General features: G+C 46.6%; 1 protein-coding gene across 2 annotated transcripts in view; it reads right to left on the reverse strand.

Annotated features, from left to right (window-relative positions):
• Nucleotides 1–20,740, reverse strand: part of CADM4 (cell adhesion molecule 4) — a 1,490,292-nt gene that overhangs the window by 525,811 nt on the left and 943,741 nt on the right. The gene's annotated exons all lie outside the window — the stretch shown is intronic.

A 20,740-nucleotide genomic window follows, 5' to 3' on the forward strand; every position in this document is an offset into this window, starting at 1 on the left:
TCTCATAAGTGTGCCGGTCTGGAAACAACGGTGCCGGTAAGCCTACCGGCACCGTTGTTTCCAGACAAGCAAACTACAAGTCTGCCTTCCGGAGCCGCTGTGGCCGACAGGCATGAGCTTTCCAGGTGCAGCGGCCACGGTAGGCAGACTTGTCACGCGAGCACCGGCACCGTTGTTAACAGTGGCGGTGCTCCCGTGTCCCTATTCCCATAGAGTGCCATAGGACGCTATGGGAATGGGGATTAACGAAATTGCTGGTGCCTGACTTCCCAGCCGCCGGAGTTGGAATAGCCCGGTGACACCGGAAAGTCAGGCGCCGGTAATTCATTCCAAGTCTGGTGGCAACCTGCCAGTAGCACCGGCAGGGTTACCGCCGGACTCTGAATGAGGCCCAATCAATGTCTGGTGAAGTGAAGGTAGACTAACTAAGTGTAGAGGAACTTTTCTCGGCGAAGTAAAGGGGGTACACCAAGTAGAAGTCATTTTCTTTCATTACCATATGAAAGGATCTTAGGTCACTCCTTACATAGGCCCCACCTCTTTTAAAGGTTTATTAGCTACTCAGTATTTGAGGATGATCGAGGCCCTTTTTCGGCCCTGCCCCCATATATTGCATCACAACACTTTAGCCCCTCCCCCTGATTTTGAATCCCATTTAAAGCACTGTGCACAACCTTTAGTAGGGTTTAGTAAACTAATGGCCCGTGGCCTTCAGTTAAAGTAATAGCCAAATGGACATTTGATAATTGCTGTGCACAGCAGAGTGGATTCTGGATTCTGGATTCTGGAGACAGATAAACCCTTTATGCATTCCATGCACTCTACAGTGGTCAAGGCGTAAAACCAAAAAGTAGCGGCACTATGTTCCCCACCTAAATTCACCGGCACCCTTGTTTCTGGACCAGTAAGCTACGGCTTTTCCTGCCAGAGCCGCTGTGCCCGACAGGTCTGACCCTGCCAGGCACAGCGGTCATGGCAGGCAAAGCCGTCATGGAGCACCGGCACCGTTAACAAAGGTGCCGGTGCTTCCGTGCCACCACTTCCATAGAGTCTTATTGGACTCTATGGGAATGGGGATTAACGAAATTACCGGCGCCTGCCTTTCCGCCGCCTGACTTGGAATAGCCCGGTGGCACCGAGAAGACAGGCGCTGGTAATTTTGTACGCGTTTGGTGGCAACCCGCCGGTAGCACCGGCAGGGTTACCGCCAGACCCGTAATGAGGCCCACTATGTCTGCAGCACTCCAGGATTAATTGCAAACAGGGCCGGCCTTAGGGGAAGCAGCGTCCTGAGCAAATTGGCACCCCCCACGCCCCACACACCCCTGGTCAACAGGGGGCGGGCAAGGAAGTGTCACTGGAGTGTTACCTGCATGACTCAGGTTCAAATCTACAGTAGGGAAGAAGTTACTAAATGAATAAAGCTGTCCATCACTGCCGTCCAGTAACAGTGCTCCAGTTTTTAAAAAAGAGTAAGTGCACGATCCCTTATTTCCCAAAAAAAGTAAGGGAATGTCATACCCTTTAGTTCCCGCCCACTTTCACCTGTGCTGATGCAGACACCCCAAAAGTGGTATAGACACTACACCTCTATTTCACTGGCACAGCATCAGCTGCTGCACCATCCTATGATAGGTTATTTACAACACACTTAATACCCGGAGGTTTCTAAGAGCGGACATGACAATTGAAGCTGTGTTACTCTGCGTCGTCTTGCTTCCAAGGCAAGCACGTTGCCGCAGAGCTATCCTCCCGGGACCTGGTCCCAGTAGCATATGTTCACAAAGGAAAAATCAAAGGGCACTAGTTCGAGGTCTTTGAACCCTAGAATGCTTTTTTTTTCATTTTACACCTTGCCCAAGAAGAGAACCACGCAACACAAGGATTCCAGAAACAGATAAGACAAGCATCAATCAGCCAGGCACCAAAACTGTATGACGGCAATCATGTGGAAATCAAAGGCGAAACGTGTGGGATGAAGGGACACTTACAGGCACAAAATGGCGGACATCTTGGATATAATGAGCCCTACATGAAAGCAGGGCCGATGTTACCACGCGTTCAAAAGAAATCTCCCGTGGCGCGAGATACTGCATGGCGTGACGCTTGCACTAAAAGGCTGGCAATTATCAACTCTACCCTCCACCTGTCACGTAACTGACACTGCCCCAGCCTCCCTGGATAAACACTCCGAAATCCGGGGCACCTGTCCACTGATATACAAGGCATACTGATTTTTAATCAAAAATACATCCCTGGGAGAGGAGGGAGGGGAGACATCCCACCTCCCCCCTTCACACATACAACAGCAGCGCTGGAAATGTGCCTTTATTTTATGATTGCCAGAAATCAGTGCTGTGGAAATCAATTACAAGCAGGCTCGCTCGACGGGAGGCAAATGAAAAAACATCTCTCATGCACACAGAGGGGTTTTGCCAGAGGGGAGAGAGAGAGACCCCCGGCTGGCGCTCCTTAAACAGATATCATTTCATTAGGCAGCTCGGCTCGCTGCCATTGGTCAAGGCACAGAACGTGCCGCCAGTGCTGCCATCCATCAGTGAAACGGGGCACGAAGTAGGCCTCAGCACGCAGGCGGCCTGCTGATCCAAAACTAGGCAGAGTAACGTTCCCGAAACGGGGCAACTCCAAACAAAGAACAGGCACAGAAGACTGTCGGGCTACCTGATGAGCTCTGGTGCACATTTTTACCACGAGGTCTCAACTGAGGGAGAGAGTTTGAGGAGGCGCGGTATAACGGTTCTATGTTATTTTTTGGATGAGTTTTTTGCCGATTTATTTTCTCTGAAAAATCTCATCGCAATTGTGTTCGTATATTTGGGGGTCCCCCAGAAACCCCCTCTTATTATTTACTCCCTATTCCCCACCCCCATCCCTTATATACCCTGACCCAACCCCAGCCTATAGTTTTCAATTCGTTTTTTTGGTGAAAAATGTTTGGCAAAAAACGAATCGGCTAATATACTGGCACAATAACAACGTTGTACCCGTATAACATGCCCCATTCCAGCCGGCAGATGCTTGTCCAGTCATGGCTTCAACTTGCATTCTTGTACTTGTAGCCCTGGGCTTATAATGGGGAAACCCGGGCCTGCAAGTCCCAGAATGCAACGTTAAAATCAGGACTGGCCCAGCATCTCCTGAGTGGAATGGGGCATATTGGCATGTAAGGATGGGTATGTGCAGTGGAAAATCCGAGTACCCCAGCACCAACCTAGTGGACTCAGACTGAAAAGGGGTAGGTATGGGCCAATATTCCGACTGCAGTACAACGATGGTGGAATGGAACATATGCTGTCCTTTTTGTCAGTGGAAGCCACTTCCCTTTTCTGATTGGGTAGAACCCACCTTGAGTAGACCCTATGGTGCCCTTTGAGCCTGGGTGAATATCCCAAAAATCCCTGTCCAAATCCTGCTAGCTCCAGTGCATCCTTGAAAGCCCACAGGCTAATCGGAGCTCATGTGAGGATACAGATGAGACCGTGATGCCCATATCGGATTCAGGTACTTGCTCTGGGGTTTGGTTAAGTTCTTGGGGACAAAGGTATTTTCTGCACCTTCATAAAAGCCAACTTCTGAGAATGTTTAAAGTAAGTGCAAGGTTAAAGTAGATGTGCACATGATCATTATATGTTTTCAACATTAAGTAAAGCCTGGCTTGCCAGAGCTAAAGAAAATACAGGGATTAGTATACATCATGAATTTAATGCCTTATTAATGCTGATGACCATTCGAGAATGAAGCATATTCAAATAGCACATTTCTTTGCGTAAAAACACCAAGAAAAGACCATCCTGGCAGAGCAATAGAAATAACAGTTAATATGTCATTTGATGGTAATGTTGGAGATCTCTACTTCTTGTTCGCTGTCACACTTATAAGGATACCTGATTAGATTGGACCATTTGCTCACTGCCATGTTCAAATAGGGTGCCATTGAAAAAAGCTAATAAATCTGTGCATTTATTTCCCAAGGAATACAGCAAGCCATAGAACTGAAGTTTCCAAGAACTGGATTTCTTCACATGTCCTTAAAATATGAATAATGTGTGTAGATATGATGTACTTACAGTGAAGATGTATCGCCAGTTATGTGATTTAAGCAATATGCAATATGTTCCTTTTTGCTTTGTTAGTAAGTCATTTCAAATTATATTCTGTTAAAATTTAAGAATAGGACTGGAAATACTGTTGAGTTTTGATTTTGCCAGTCCACGCATACTGAAAGGGCAGTCATGGAGAAATGTAATCTTCAAGGGCAGCTCAAGATTTCTACCAAGGGGCTTTGGATTGAGCCTATTAGGGTAAGTTCCAAATATTTTGCAAACATATTTAAAACACAGGTGTTGCTAATGGATACAAGTCCTCAGCTTCAAAGAGAACCTATCCCATACTTCATTTCAGAAAGGCTTTTAAAAACCCCATTAATTATGACTGGAAAAGAGGTAACTGAACTATGCCTGCGAAAAGACATCTGCTTTGAAATGTTCAAGGTGAAAGGTTATGCAGACATTTGCTTTGGATAGTGATAACATGAAGACGGAACATGTAGGTGATGTAGTGTCACTGCCACCGGGTAGAGAACAGCTGCAATTGCACACCAGAAAACTCAATTAATTTAACATGACGTGAAATCACACATTAAAATGCACAATGCGTAATCACTGAATGAATTGGTGCACCATAATGTAATTTCAAATTAACTTCAAATGTTGATATATTTTTGCCAGAGGTAGTATCTTTCAGATTATTTTACTATAAGTAGGGATAACTATGTTTTGAAGTGCCCAAAAATGATAAAAACATGTAAAACAGTCAAATTCCAAAGCTCAATGTTCGTTAAAATTTCTAAATGTTCGCGCCCAACTTGGAGAATCTAAAAATAGAAGTTTCATCCATTTTGCACATTTTACACAGAAATTAAGAGTATGAAATTGAAATTAGCATCTCTTCATAAAGAGCAGACTCCCCCGACCTTCCCCGAGCATGTGTATGACAAATCACAACACAATGACAAGGCAAAAGTGGAGTAAAAGGGCTATTAGAACTGGGAGAGCGGATTATGGAATATTGGGTGATGCAGATTAAGAAGGCAAACTCAATGGACATTGGAGACCAGAAAGGCTACCTCTAGGCAGATGGGAGACCTGTCCATTAAGAGGAGACCACTCTGGAGAGAGAAGAGTGACCAGTCCATGGGAGATTGATTTCCAAATAAGCCACCTGAACAGAAGGCTTGCTGACAGAATGATATCTTGTTGACTGAGTTTCTTGCTGGTTCTCCCAAAACCAGAAGGTGCATCTCGAAAGGTAAATTAATCCCCAACTAACCACAAATTGTCCTAATTAATCATGGTAAAATCTGTGATGAAAAAGATAAGGGATTTTTCAAGTTTGGGGAAGTGTAATTTGAAAGTGGAGCACAGCTATTGATAAAAGCATGCCTTGTGTTCTCCCCATCTATATTGAATACAAAGTGAGAAATTGTCCTAATTCACTTTGCATTGAAAAACGAAATGTAAAATTGAATACATTTTGTGCCACCATAAGGTGAAATTGTTTTAGTAAAATTCAGTATTATTTGAAATATGAGTACTGGTTTAAACATGTCTAGAGCCACATTGGGTCTATAGTATAAATGCATAATATTACTACCTGGAGTGAAATCATGCATTTAATGCAGGCGGGGAGAGCCCCTTAGTTCAGAAGTGTGCTCAACAAAATGAATGCTGAAAAGAATTATTATATTTATCCATAATTGTGTGAAGTGCAATCCTCTACATTAGCTTGTCTTTCAATGCATAGGCAGAGTCAGTTTTAATGTGGGAGTTTTTTTTCAACTAAGTGGCTGTTGCTGGAGAATAGCATATCTCTGGTCCAGAAATATAAAGAGATGGAAAGCATTGCATGTAAGCCCCTTTAAAACTATGCGTGCATCAAGATTAAAAGGAATACATTCATGTTCATGGAAAGCCACATACACAAACACTGATAAACAAAAAAACAAATCCATGTTTACTGAAAGCCACATACATTTGCCTATATAGAGCTGTACCCAAACATTCATAGAACGTAGTAAACATGTGGGTTCATAACAGAAAATATAGATTCACGAGAACATTACCAGCAAATTCATACTTACATGAGCCAATGCAAACAGGTAAACGTTTGCATGCACATGGCTTAACAGACAGTCCCATGCTAGCTGGTCAAATGTTGATGTTTGACTGCATCCCTGTCTGTCCTTTGCCCTGAATTGTGGAGTGGGATTGTATAAATGGGAGCCTGAAATTGGCGTGTCACATCTGTGTGTGCCAATATACAAACATACAAATATTTCTACAAGCTGCAACTTCCAGTTTCCTTGTGGGTTGAGTTTGGCTGCAGAATGGTGAGGCAGGGATGATCCACACCACAGAGTAGGAGGAACTGGAAAGGTTTTGCAGGGAATTTAGGAATCGACTTGTTGTCTTGCCAGGGAGATAATTGTGTGCTTTGTGTGCTATATGAAACCCTCATTATTTTGGGAGGTAAACAATATTTTTTTATTAATTTGAGAGCCATTTTGTTTTGAGAAGACATTTTGGTTTGGGAAGCCATGTATTTATTTATTTGGCAAATCCTTTTATTTTCTTTTGCAGAAAATGGAAGGATGGGAGACCGAAGATGCTGTGCTGTCCATCAGCGAGTACAGCAATCTTAATGCAGGTGGGTGGTTGTGGAACTTTTGTCCTCCTACCTCCAATTTGAAGATGGACAGGCACAGTAATATATATCATTTGATGTGGTGAGTCCCACGGACAATTCACCTCTGACTGCAAAATATATTGCTGCTGCTGGGGTTGATGGTGGAAATGGTTTTGCTGATGGGGCTGGAAGTGATGTTGGTGATGACTGTGATGAGAGACGGGAAGGAGAGAGGGGAGCATGAATGTGAGAGTTTGGCAGAAGAGCAGTTGAAAGTCCCCCCCTTGCCATCATACTCTACGGACTAGTATTATTTGAACGTTTCGGGACAGCTTTACCAACAGAGTTGAAATTATTGTGTGCATGTTTTGCCATGCATCCATCAGCAGGAGTATTCACTGAGTACAATGGCACTCCTGAATAACCTGTGGTACTGGCACAGGGATATGCCCAACACGTTCAACCCCCTTCCAACCTCAAACACGTGAGGCAGAGGAAGTTGACTACTCAAAAGACACTGGCAAATTATATCACCATCATAACCGTGGTTAAATAAAGTTATTTGCCCACATTGACAGTGTGGTACCCACACAAAGGACTCAAGCCCTTTCTATGCAACCATGAGAAATTAGACCATCTGCACGAGAGTGCGCTCGCCTGGGCTTTTTGATTTTTTGATAAATAAAAATGAATGATGGGAGATTAGCCTCCAAAATGTGTGCGGCCATTCTGCACCCATTTTATCTGCTCACCGCACTAAACGCATAGTCACATGTACTCCTGGAAGACACAGCCTACAGGCACTGTCTTCCCCTGTCATATTCAGCTGGAATATGACAGCCATGGGTACATCAAAGCATCTCAAGAAAGGGGAATGCACACCTTCCTCCAGCCATGGGCAGCCTAATTTAAATATGAAGGTCTGCATGGATCTGCTTTGCCTTTGTCTAATCCGGCTGGTGGCAGTGCATATAAATGAGGAAATTGAGGCAAGCATGGAGGAGAGGCTTCCTGAGTTTTGGGCCATCCGACATGAAATGACGATACAAGCCCTGCAAAGAAGCTAGGAGGAGTGTCACACAAGCATCAACCAGCGTCCATCTTTTAAGGACATTTTCGAGACAGTCGAGTCCTCGAACCGCATCCGGCAGCACTACCTACTGTTGTCACGCCACAGTCACCAGAGCCGTCCGAGAAGCATCGACTAGCATTCCAGATTTGCCAACCAGCACAGAGAAAACAATTCATCGCCCGAGTTGCTGCGCCGGCCAGCCTGTAGATGTCCGGCCAGCCTCGCTTGCTGAAGTGCCTGTTCCTGATACGCACAGCTGTTCCACGCCACTAACTCTCAAGGTCTGAGAAGTGCCCTGGAACGACCTTGCCGTTGTCCTGTCAAGCCCCAAAAACATTTTCAGCACAAAGTACATTGTGTTTTTGCCCCTCTGGTCCTTCTCCAAAAGCCCCTAGAGATAGTTATGACCCTCTGCCGCCTTGGTGCTGGAACCTAATAACCTTGAAGAGTAAGACTGATTACTTTACCAACTACCCTCCTGTCAGTATCTCGTGTCAGTATCCAGAGTGCATCCCTTTCCTTCCTGAAACTGTCTGTCCTCTGTGTTCCTTTACAGGGTGGGTTGTATTTTGAAGTGTGCTAGAACTGTCTGTTTTAGTAACAATAAAGTAGATATTTGTATTCAACCCTGACTGGACAGTCCCTTTTATCATTGGGTAATATTTGTATTTTCGCTGTGTTGCAACTAACCAACGATCCCCGACCTTGCAGAGACAAGCCTGCTGTTCCGTCCACATTGCTAAAAACTGGACAAGGAGGTTTATAATTCAATTGTATCCCAATCTGTTTAGATCTCTTCTGGTGTACTAGATGTGTGGGGTTGATTGATGGTTTAGAAACCGATATTCATCCCTGGACCACTAGTGCCCCGGAGGTTGATTCATCACAGCAACATTCCAATTTGTGTGGGTTCTACAGTCTGTGTCCAAGAGAGCAGTGAGGTAGACAACACTACCCGGCAACTTCAGACCTGCTGCCTAGTGTGTGGGCATATTATGGGCTGGGAAGGATTGGCAGAGAAGGCAAGATTGACCAGTGAGCTTCAGCATTGTATGATGCACCACCCTGGCTGCATTTGGAAATGCTGATGGTGTTGGGGTGGCACTGGCAGAACGGCAAACTGCCAATATGTTTTCTTTAGTTTATAGAGCAGGATGTTTCTTTTATCTCCTTCACTTCCTCCATAAAATGATAGAGCCAAAAAAGTTCAAAAGATCAAAACATTAAAAAAACTATGTAAAAACAAAAACAGCATGATAACATTTTGTTCCATCTATACTGGCCTACTGCAATGTTTTAGGTGTTGAAGAATAACCATTCAAGTGACGGTGACAATTGAAGGGCATGTGTCCTGTTTCAGGAATCAGGAAGACTTTTGTTTTGGATTAGAAAGAATCCCTCGATCAGGCTTTTCAACTCTCTCATTCCTTTTTAAGATAGGCGCACACCATTCCCACGTCTAGTTAGTGATCCTATAAACTTTCCTTTCCCCTCACTTTGGATCTGGATTCCGAGCATCCAGAGCACAGAAACTGCTCTCCTGAATGCCTGTGAAGAACTGCTTGCATCTCTTGATTCAAACTCTTTTGTGGTTCTCATTCTACTTGATCTCTCCTCAGCATTTGACACGGTCAACCAATCCATACTCATAAAATGTCTCCAGAATACCCTAGGTATCTCAGAGTAGGCACTGGACTGGCTGACCTCCTTCCTCAATGGCCATCCCTGCCAGGTTATCCTGGGCTCTTTCTCCTCTCCCACCTCTGTCTCCACTTGTGGTGTTCCCCATGGCTCCAACCTTTCTCCCTGGCTCTTCAACATATATATCGCTCTGTTGGCTCACCAATTTCTACCTACTCCCCTTACTTCCAATGTTATGCAGATGACACACAACTCTTTTTCAAACTTCCCTCTGATCCTCTGGGTACTTCCTTCATCATTCCTGACTGCCTAGCTGCGATCCAGTCATGTTGTGCCCGCGATGATCTCTGTCTTAATGCCAGCAAGACTGATACCCTTAACATTGGGACTCCTGCTCCCTCTTTCTCACCCTCACTCGGGCCACCTTCTATGGGTTCTCCTCCTTCTCCTGAAATAAAAAAAACATGGAGTTATCTTCAACTCTTCTCTTTCCTACCTCCCCCACATCCAGTACCTTGCCAAGAAGGCCCATTTTTAACTTCACCTCCTCAAAGGAATCATTCCTTTCCTCACTTTACCCCAGAAGCCCAATGTCTCTGGAGATCTGGTACTCTCTAGGCTTGATAACTGTAATAACCTCTTCCTTCATCTACCCTCTTTCTCTCTACGTCCCGTCCAGCCAATCCAGAATAGGACTGCAAGAATTATCCTTAGCCTCAAGCCCAGGGACTGCATCTCTACAGCCCTAAAAACTCTCCACTGGCTCCCGGTTGCTGCAAGGATCAAATTCATATCCCTCTGCATCATCCATAAGGCTGTCTGGGGCCAGGGACCACGCTATCTACAACTGGCTCTCACTAAATACACTCCCTACAGACCTTTACGTTTCTCCAGCACCAACTGTCTGCGTGTCAAAAGCTTCACTAAACAGCAAGCTGGTGGCTGATCTCTTTTTTTCGGCTTGCTCCCTCCTATGGAAAAGCCTCCTCCTCCCTCTTTGTTTTGAGCCGGATCCCCTCAATTTTCGGAAGCTCCTCAAGACTTTCCTTTTCACTTCCTCCTTCCCGCCCTCCTTCCTTTGCTAAAACCTCACAGTCGCTGAGATTGGTGACCAGGGTACTTATGTGCCCACCTGGGGCCTGGTCTCCTACCCCCAATCGCCTTCAGCCTCCACCCACTCCAGCACTTGCCTCAGTGCCCACTGGCCTGTGATATCACAGGTCTGCACTTATTTATTGGCAGTTGACCACTCTCACCATGTGTTCTCTGCCAGTCACTTAACAGTTGCTTGCAACATACTCCCTAGCACTTCCCTCCGTGTTACACCTAGCACTTACCCCCTCTCATCACTCTCTTTCCGTGCACTTGCACGTTGTGAATGCTCACAAGGCCTAGTAGGACCGCCTCTCTTTCTCATTGTTGTATTTCCCTCTCATTCCCATGTTCCCTCCCTGTTGCCCTGGGGGCACTTTGAAATAAAATGTACTTGATATATACATGTTTTACAAATGCACAATTAAATAAACAGGAACAGCAATCTTTCCAAAGACAACAAAGACTAATGAGTAACACATCCAATTCCAGTTGTGGTAGAGGAATTCCCAGATGGCAAAAGTCCATGAAGAGGTGGCAACTATCTGTCACCCATCCACTGTGTATTGTCATCAAAGCCACTCTCATACACCTGCCTTCCCGGTGTTCAACAGTACAACACTTTAGAGGTCCACCAACTCCACCATCTTGATGGGCCTAGGAGTATAGCAAGGAAACAAAGCTGACCATTGCGTGTGGTCTGCACGGTGTGCTGGGTAACTGTGGGATGAGATCTTTGCTACCTGTTCACTGGATGTCATGGTCCTGCCCCCTAGTTCTGAACTAGGGCACCTTCCACCACCCCCTAGCGCTGTGTCCGTTGTGGGCCACCACCAGAGATGAGGATGATGAGGAGGCTGCCATTGCAGGCTCGTGGAAGGTCAATGGGAAGCGTCAGCAACATGAGGTGGGTGCCACCCTCAGCTCTGGCTGAGGGAACAGTATGGCAGGTGTTCTCCTCCTCCGCACCCCAAACCTGGGGATCTTACACCTTGCACCCAGTGTCAGTGTCTCAGAGAGAAAAGACAGCAACAGCGTCACCGTTCATCATTCTAGGGTAGATTGCCCTGTCGCAGTTGGACACAGGAGCAGCTGAAGTGGTGTTGAAACGCTGCTGCTTTGCCTGTGACTGTAGCCTAAGGCTATAGCGCAGTGTGCCCTGCTGACATTTGGTCATGTGGTTTTGCTACGTGTCCCACCACGTGAAGATTCTCAGCTCGGGCTTGAGAGTGGGTCCATCAAGAAACCCCTCTCTCCCTTCAGGCTCATGTTTCCTGAGGGAGTGGAACAAAGTGTGTGCATGTGCCCCTTCCCATGGGAGTCCAGCAGAAAGTGTATGCGCAGACCCTTCCCTGCACTCAGGGGAGCCGGCTGATGAATTTCCCGGGGGGTGCCCAAATATAGGAAGTGACATCACCAGCAGTTATATGACCGCATTTGCACGGAGTCACCAACTTGGTGCGAGGGCTGTAGGGGGTGCAGAACAGTGGAAACATTGGCTAGCATGTACTGCATATACTAAAGTCAAGTAAGAAGGAGGTTTAAGCCTTCCAGTTGCATTCCAGTAGGCCAACAATGCCTCTACTCCACCCCTCTATAATCATCCCGGTTGTAGTAGCCCTCAAAAGGCAGAGTAACACAACCAGGATGGGAGAACTAAATGCCATCCCATCTTGTGAGTGTGTTAAACCTCAGAGCAAAGACTGTGTGTTTGCCTCCTACCTTGGAGCACAATCTCACTAATTTGGTGCAAATCTCGCAAGTGGGTGCATGGGAATCCCCTGCGTGTGTGTGGGCTGCAGACCCCGGATCACATGCTCACTTCTTCAGTGTGAAACTCCGGCCAAGGCTCTTAGGGCAAGCATTCAGGATGGGTCTCACACCTATAAACAGTGTGATATATTGAGTGGGCACCTCACTCCTTGGAGCATAGTATCAACCGTTGCTGGTAATCTCACAACTGAACGTACAGTTTTACTCTTGGTCATCTCAGTGACCCCATGTATATTAATGGAGTCAGTCTCCCATCTGGGAAGACAATTATATTTCTGTTAAAACACTCTGAATTGTCACTCCAGTTTTCTCAATTTATAGATCCATACCATATTCATTCATTGTGTGTGCAGCAGTGATAATTTGTGTCTGAGAGAGCTCATTCTTTCATTCAGGAGAGATAAAGGGGTAACAATCCCCTGTATGTGGGATCAGGCTCATTTTGCCCCATGGTCCCTCACTCCAGAATGAGTGAGCAGGTTTTAAGACCCTGCTGATTCTGCTATCCTACAGGCTTGAGCCTTCTATCCCTTGACCCATCACAGCTTCCAACATTCTGAGCGGCAGCTTATGTACAGCAGGCAGCTCGGGACCTGCCTGTTGCCAATTGAATGCAGCCAGATATACTATTTAGACACTGGGAGAGTGCCATGAACCCACATTGGTGGTGAAGAAGCACTTAACATACAGAACACAATCGTATAGTTTTGCAGTCCTGCTGAGAAATTACAATTCGGTCTGTTTAAATGTAAAGCAGAGTGGCTTAGAGGTACACACACTGTGCCATTAAAAATAAAGAAGCTCTGGTGGGTGGAAGTGCTGCTTCGGTGGCATCAAGAGTATGCAATTCCCTTTGGGGTAGTGTTGGTCATTTCCAATTGAAATATAGCAGCCCTATTGAGAAGTGCCATTAAAAGTGAAACTGTCCAGTGAGCTGGATCAGTGCTGCCCCATGAAAGGTGTAGAAGCCTCTGTGAGAAGTGGCAGTATTGTCCCAATGGTGAGAATTGTAGTATTTTCACATTAACTATGCGTAAGCACTTTGGGTTATTGAACAGTGCTGCTACATTCTGAGTAATTCCATCCCTTTAAATATATTGGCTCTTGTATAACCACAACAGTGTTGGGTTATTCTGATGATGAAGATGATGTTAGACTTGCTCAATAGTCCTCGTTCTGTATCATTAAATGTACTTCAGATCTTCAGTGTCTTTGTAGGATAGCTCGGGGGCAAAATGCTCACCTTGAAAGCAAGACGACATGGAGCAACACAGGTTCGATCCCTCGGTTCGCGCAACACCGGTTCGATCCCTGGGTTCACGCTTAGAAACCTCTGGGTATTATTATGCGCATTATAAATAACCAATAAAAATAAAAATAAATAAATCTGCTGAGAAGTGCGGGGGCGTTGTCAATAAGAGTGTAGCAGCTCCGCTGAGAAGTGCTGATGTTGTCCCATCCAAAGTATAGCAGCCCCACTAAAATGAACTCGCATTGCCTCAACAAAAGCATAGTATTACAATTATAGAAGCCCTGTTTAGCGAGCTAACTGAGGAGTACCAGCATTGCCCCATTTAAAATATGGCAGCTCTAGTAGAAAATAGATTACACAACCCTGCTGAGAAGTGCTTTTGCTGTCTCTTTAAATGTATAGAAGCCAATTAGCTCTCCACCATTAGGCCCTGCAAGTACTGTCCCATTGAATGCTATTACACTGAACAAGGTCAACAGTATGGCAAGGTCCATACTGGGTTCTATGTGATCATTCTGCATTTTGAAGAACAGATACAAAAAATACCAATTTATTTCGGCAGATTTGTGTAGTCTTCAAAAGGCCGAATTATCACATTCTGCTGCCCCCTCCACCCTGCTAAACCCCCCCAAGAAGGTGACCCCCACCTCACCCCATCCTCTCCCACGCTGTTACCTTCCTTAGAATTCAGGGGAGTTAACTCCCTCACTGCCTCCGTTCGCCACCCATAGCAGAGCATTCACCCTCACCACATACACACTCAGAGACATGCAAACAGTCTCATTTGCCCTATACCTGCCACCTCCCTTTGCAGATGCAAGGCAAGAGGAGTGCACAGATGTACAAATACTGCCTCCATTTCTAAAAATCCTTTTGGGTTGGGTGTACTTCTAGATCTGTGCACCCCTCTTTGTAAGAGCCCCGACTTCATTCCTCCTGCGGGTGTGTACTCATTCCCTGTGAGTGTGACAAAGATTATGTATATATTTGGTCCGGCACTGCCCCTCCTCAAGCCAAGTGCTCAAGCACTTGAACAGCGGCAGCCATGATCCTTCTCCCTCTCTAAAAGTATCCAGCGGCTGCTGGAGAGCTCCAGAAGCAAGTTCATTATTCAGACAGGCAAATCAGGCTTCCTGAACTCACGTTCCCAAATTGGTTCAAAGTTCCGAAAATCAAGAATACAGTTGCCATTCAGATGACTTGATGACTCAGCCAGGACAACAAGGATAGCCAAAGAGGCCTTGGCAACAGCACCAAAAGGTGCCATTAAAATGGCCAGGGGCGGGGGGGGAGAGCAGCAGCTCTTCCTCTTCGCCGTCGTGACCCTGACGGACACCTCGTGGATCTCCTGTACCTTCAGCCTTGCCTGCTGCCGTCGCCTGGGGAAACTCTGCCGCGCTCCTCTTCAGACGGCAGGGGTGGAACATAGGCCGGTTAGTGCAGTGGTGAGGGCCCGGTCTGCCTCCCACTGGGATGGTTTCTGTTTGGCATGGGGGTCTGATGGGAAGGTGGATGGATGTGGTGGGGTGGGGCCAGGAGGCTGAAGGTGTCGGACAAGAGAAGGGTGCCTCCTGGGATCACCCCCCCAACATAGGGTATGGCAGGGAGGTCCGCAACAGCGTAGGGGGGACCTCACCGCTGTACAACGCCATAAGGGGGTGGAGTTAGCGGTTGTTCTACCTGGACTGCCTGTCACAAGGTGGAACCAATGTAAATATGTGTGTATGATTTTTGAAATGTACCTGTTATGGTTATGCAGTTGATATTCTTAGGGTTACATGATACTTGGATGTGTTGATTCTGCTTAGTCATGTTAAAGGATTAGGCTTAGTTCCCTTGTGCGCACTAAACACAATATGAATGGTTTTGCTACTTATGCAGGGCTGCTGTGCCTCCATGTGTTTGGAAGTGGCCACTGCTTCAGAAGGATTCAGCCCGCCCTATCATTCCACCCCGGGACGGACTTCGATGGAGCGTACGGACCTCCTGAGGGTGACTGCGTGATCACCCCCCCCCCCCCAGTGACTCCTCCCTAGCCTCGCCAGACCTTCAGATGCCCCGCCCTCTTTGGGAAATCTCCTCATTTCCCTTCAGGCCCATGAACTACTTTAGGATCTGGCGTGTGCGTCATGAGCTCTATTTATTCCCCCCTCTCTCGCTTTAGGTGGCAGTGCCGCTCTCTTGGCACAGATAAAGCACATGGTGCTCACCACCCCCTGAAGCTAGCAGACAGGACTCCCTGCCGGTGCCAATTTGTAATTCGAGGTGAACTTGCATAGAGATGTTCCCCGTGCCCTCCTTTGATGCAGCGGGTGATGGCTCAGATCCTATTTCTATCCAGCTTCTGGAGAATGGACCCAACACTACAGGACCCAGAGGTGGATCCATGACGCCAGAGGGTCTGCACCTGCACCCCCTGAGTATTATCCCCACTAAGACCATATAGCACCAGACCTTCAGGGAGGGAGGATGATGGGCACATATGTAAGGCATAAGGGAGATAGGTAACGGGACTGGGTAGTGGGGTGTGGCACAGGCCTTCACCCCAATGGAAGGCGTTGGGAGAGTAGGTGGGTCAGGCCTTCAACAGCCAGTGACGTGTGCCCTGGGAGAGGATGAAGAGCGCAGGCTCAGCCTGGCTTTTAGGGTCCTGTTGGCATTGTGTGGTTTTGTAGCACAGCATGGGCTAGTTTGACGACTTTGGAAAATGTGCTAGGTTATTTTGTGTGGTGTTATATAGAGCCTGGTCACTTGGTGCTTTAGCAGCTGGAGGAAAGTGAATGGGGTTAGTGGGAGCAGTGCGCAATTGCTTTGCTGTGCAGCTGGCAGCCTGAAGCAGTGCTGCTGACCATGTGTGCTTGTAAGGGCTTGGTTTGCCACCCTCCCAAAAAATCATATTCAGTTTGTTGCAAAAAGAGGGGAATTGTGTATGTCTGGTCACTTTTTTTTTCTTTTTTTTTTAGTGTCGGCATATTTTACACCCGAGTCCCAACCCAGTGACCAGACTAGCCTCCAACTCCATTGCAGTGATGGCATGAAGATTGGAGATGCAGTCCTCACCTGTGTGAGGCTGGATTAAGACTCAGGTGTGATTGTGAAGGCACTTCCGACTTGGGGCCTAGGGTTAGCTTTCTGAGAGAGGAAGAACAGCCCCCCTTTTCCTGAATCCCTCTGATTCCCCGTACGCGACATTTTGTAGAAAACTAACCACTGAGGTGGAAAAAAGGCAGTAATAGATCCTCCTGAGAAGCACAGGAAGGGTAGAGATAGAACTTCTAACAGACATAACACAGTGACAACCGATGAGTAGGAAGTCTCACTGTAGGATATGTGGGGTTGTTTTTCGTTAAAGATACACAATCTGGGGGCAAAATTGCCACGGTAGGTTCGCTCGAGCTTCATGTTCATAGAAGCTGCAATACACAACCTGAGAGTACTTTTTAGATTTTATTTTTAAAACATCTGCCTAACAAAGAATCCGAATAAAAGATAAGATGTTCATTTGGAACGCAGACGACATATACCCTAATTCTTACGGCATGTGCCTTTTAGTAAAATGCTAACAAACACTGGATATTGTGTAAAAGTTAGCGATAGGGCAAGTTCCCCTCACCCTAGATAGGCGGAACAACGAGCGCTATCTAGGGATAGAAAGACACAAGGGCTTAGTTGAGTGTGGTTGAAGGGCAAGAGAGAATAGGGCGACACGTGATGGTAAATGTGCAATTGACATGAGAGCTTGGGAACCTGCCATCTTGGAGCACCTGCCCTTACACATTGTTAAGAACGGGTTGCCACTTTGTGCCACCAGGAACAGAGCATATCTGCGCCTGAAGCGTTGTCTAGAGAAAGTTCTTGTGAGACCACACCATACTTGGTGCTGATTCTGTGGTGAAGGCATCCATGTTGCCTGGACGCTATTGAGCAGGTAGTGTCTGACTGATATACAGTGACTGGTGCTGGATGAAAGTAAAGAGGAACTGCTCTTGTGCATCTGAGTAACCCAAGAGTTGCAGGGCCCACATTAGACTAGACTTTATCTATTAAGTCCCCAGCACGTGAACTGTTGTGTTCTGTGGATAACATTAGTGAATTGCGGACTGGCCATTGGCCCTCTGTGTGTGAACATTACTTTGGACCTAATAAAGGTGCTGCAGTCTCATAACCAAGGTCCCGAGAGCATATAAGGGAATGCCCTGTTTTTTCCTTGAGTGCCTCTGTGCGTCGACCCCTTATAGTCAGAACTGCAAGCTTGTGCACCTTGGAACTCTATTAAGCTGATTTGTTGTGGGAATGTCGACTGCACAACTTAGACGGTATACAGTGATCTTACGGAAATCTTTTTATTCGAGGCATTTTTTACTGAAACAATTTTACCAAAAAAATACCAAACTATTATTTAAATATATATATGGAGGTTAAGTGGTTAAAACAGTTGGGGAGGGGGTTGGTGGAGTAACCCCCCAAATAAAAAAATGAATCAGTATTTTTTCAGTTAAATTGTTTCGGTAAAAAAATGCCTTGAATAAAAGGATTTTGGTAAACACAGGTAACCAACTTAGACTGCCACGTGGCCTACACTCTACAGCTCATTCTTTGACTCCATTCCCACTGAAGACCCATTAGCGCTCATGGGTGACTTCAGCCTCCCTAAAATGGGCTGCACCCACCAACTTAAAAATGCCGGACTCCTCCCACTTTACAACTTACCTACTTGTCTCGACATTGTCCTCCTCTCTGCCTCATTTTCCACATCTAATCACTATTGACCCCTTGCCATTTGAGCACTCCATCCTCCTCTCCAGTATGAGTGTTCCCTCCTGCCCCACCCCTCCTTACTCCTCTATCTCTAAACTAATTTGTACCCGAGCTCCAACTTAACTGAGGCCACCCCTTGTATCTCTAACTCCTTCCTGCGCCTCCACCATTGAACAAGCGGTCTTTGATTTTAACTAGGCTATCAGCACTCCATTCAAAAACCATGATCACTCTCAAACCTGCATTCCTTTTAGCCCTCCCCCAGCCGTGCACAAGCCCATGGATCTGCCTGCTCAAGGGAAACGTGCAATGCGACCCTCGGAAGTAGCACAGGGACTGTACCCCCACCCTTCCGTTTCCCTCATCTATAAGGATGCCTTGTCTCCTTCACTACAGCATTAGTCTCTGTTAAATTGTCTCATTTCACTAATCACATTTCTACTCTACTCTACACTGTAAACCATGTTAGACCCCCTGCGCCCGTGTGCAATGTCCCAACATTCCAACACACCAACATTCCCTCATATCACCCTTCTACTTATCCACCAGTTCCTGTCTATGTTCCTCCTCTCCAACTTCTCCCAGTGAACTAGCACCCAACCTGAGGACTTTCTACTCACTCTGCAACCCCGCTGACCGATTGGAACCACAGACAGTGAAGGAACCTTCACCCCAGAGGTTCGGGCCCCTCTTAACTGCGTCCATCTCTCTTCTCTCCAACTCCTCTCTTACCGTTGGGATCAGTCAAATCTGCTTCAGGGTAGTTACGCTTCTACCAATCCTAAAGTAGCCTTCAGCTGGCCACAACAATCTATGAATCCCTCAGTTCTTATTAGTCACAAATCCTGGAAAAGCTTGTTTTTAATAGATTCTCCACCTACCCTGACACTGAGGACCTCAGTGATACTCTTCAGTCTGGATTCTGCAGCAGTCATGTCACCAATGATCTGCCCTCTGCTCACTGTTGTAAACTCTCCTTTACCCTACAACTCCTGGATCTCTCTGCTGCCTTTGATACGAAGGACTAAACCTCTGTCCCTAGCAGCCTTGCTGACCTTGTCATCCACCATACCTTCCTCACCGTTCCTAGTCCACCCTGTGGAACGCGGGCTCTTCGGACTTGACCTCCTTACCTGTCGGTGTTGCACAAGCCTCCATCCTCTGCCCCTTACTCCTCACCCTCTACACCCCATTCCTCTGACAACTCTTCTCCTCCTCTGGGTTGTCTCATCAACTCTTTGCAGATGACGCTCAAATCTTCTTGTCTTTTCCCACTCCCACTCATGATCTTGCTACATGCATGATTCACAACTGACAGCCTCTCAGCAATTAGCCACTGCAGGGCACTTGCGTGTCTCATGCTTAACCTCTGGAAGACCAAAGTCATTAAACTTCTACCTGCAACACCCCCTCTCCTTTTCCACCCATCTCATTTCCCCCAGTCCTACTATCCCCCCTCACCTAAGACACATAAATCTGGGGTTGTTTCGACAGTGATCCCGATCTTCACCCCTTAGTCACTGCAATATCTAGAGCTTTCCCGGGATCCACCTGCTTTACATCTGAAAAATATGCTGTTTCCTCAGCTATCATTCCACCAAACCAGCAAACTCACTCTGATGCTCTTTTGCCTTGACTACTGCACTAGCCTCCTCCTCGGCCGGCCTCTGCTCTATCTTACTGCTGGACGAAATATTTAATGCGGCCACACAATCGCCACCTCTCTTATCCCACTTTCCAGCACTGCATCCATGCCGATTGGCTCTGTGAGAAGCCATTCCCTTTTCATATTCCTACTGCTTGTCCTCAAATCTATTCAGAGGCTTGTCCCCTTCCCTTACCTGGCTGACACGATCTCCCTCTCCTCTCCTCCGTGCTAAGGCCCTAATCTCTCTGTTCTTAGACCACATTACGCCTACTCCCACTTCTGCTGCTGTTTCCTCCTCAGCTCTCACATACATTACCCATCCACATCAAATCAGTGATCTCATGCATTTCTTTAAATCTGCACTGTCGTGCCACCTTCTAAGCGTGCCTAGCTTCACAATATGTACAAACCCTCTACCTAGCCATTCTCCTTGGCCATTCTCTGTCACATGCCTTGTCTCGGCCCTGGCCTTTGTATCCTCTAGTCCTCAACATTAACTGGTCAGTTGCTCATTACCGCTCCCTTTTTTGGAAGGCCAATGTTACAGGATTGCCCCGTATGCCGCAATTTGTCTTGTGTTTCTGATAGGAAGAACTTGTTCCATCAACAAATGTGAATAAATGCAAATTGACATAAAGAACATTTCCGTCACTAGTCTTTAAGAGGGATATAGTGAAGAAGAGCTCCTGCCCTTTGAACTGCATACATTGGGCCTCATTACGAGGCTTGCACTGACGGAATGAAGGGGGCCGGTACGGGACCGGCCCCCTTCATTCCATCAGGGCTGATTACAAGCTAC

The sequence above is a fragment of the Ambystoma mexicanum genome, chromosome 1q (genome assembly GCF_040938575.1).
Source record: "Ambystoma mexicanum isolate Mex_15411 chromosome 1q, UKY_AmexF1_1, whole genome shotgun sequence".
Classification (NCBI taxonomy): Eukaryota; Metazoa; Chordata; class Amphibia; order Caudata; family Ambystomatidae; genus Ambystoma; species Ambystoma mexicanum.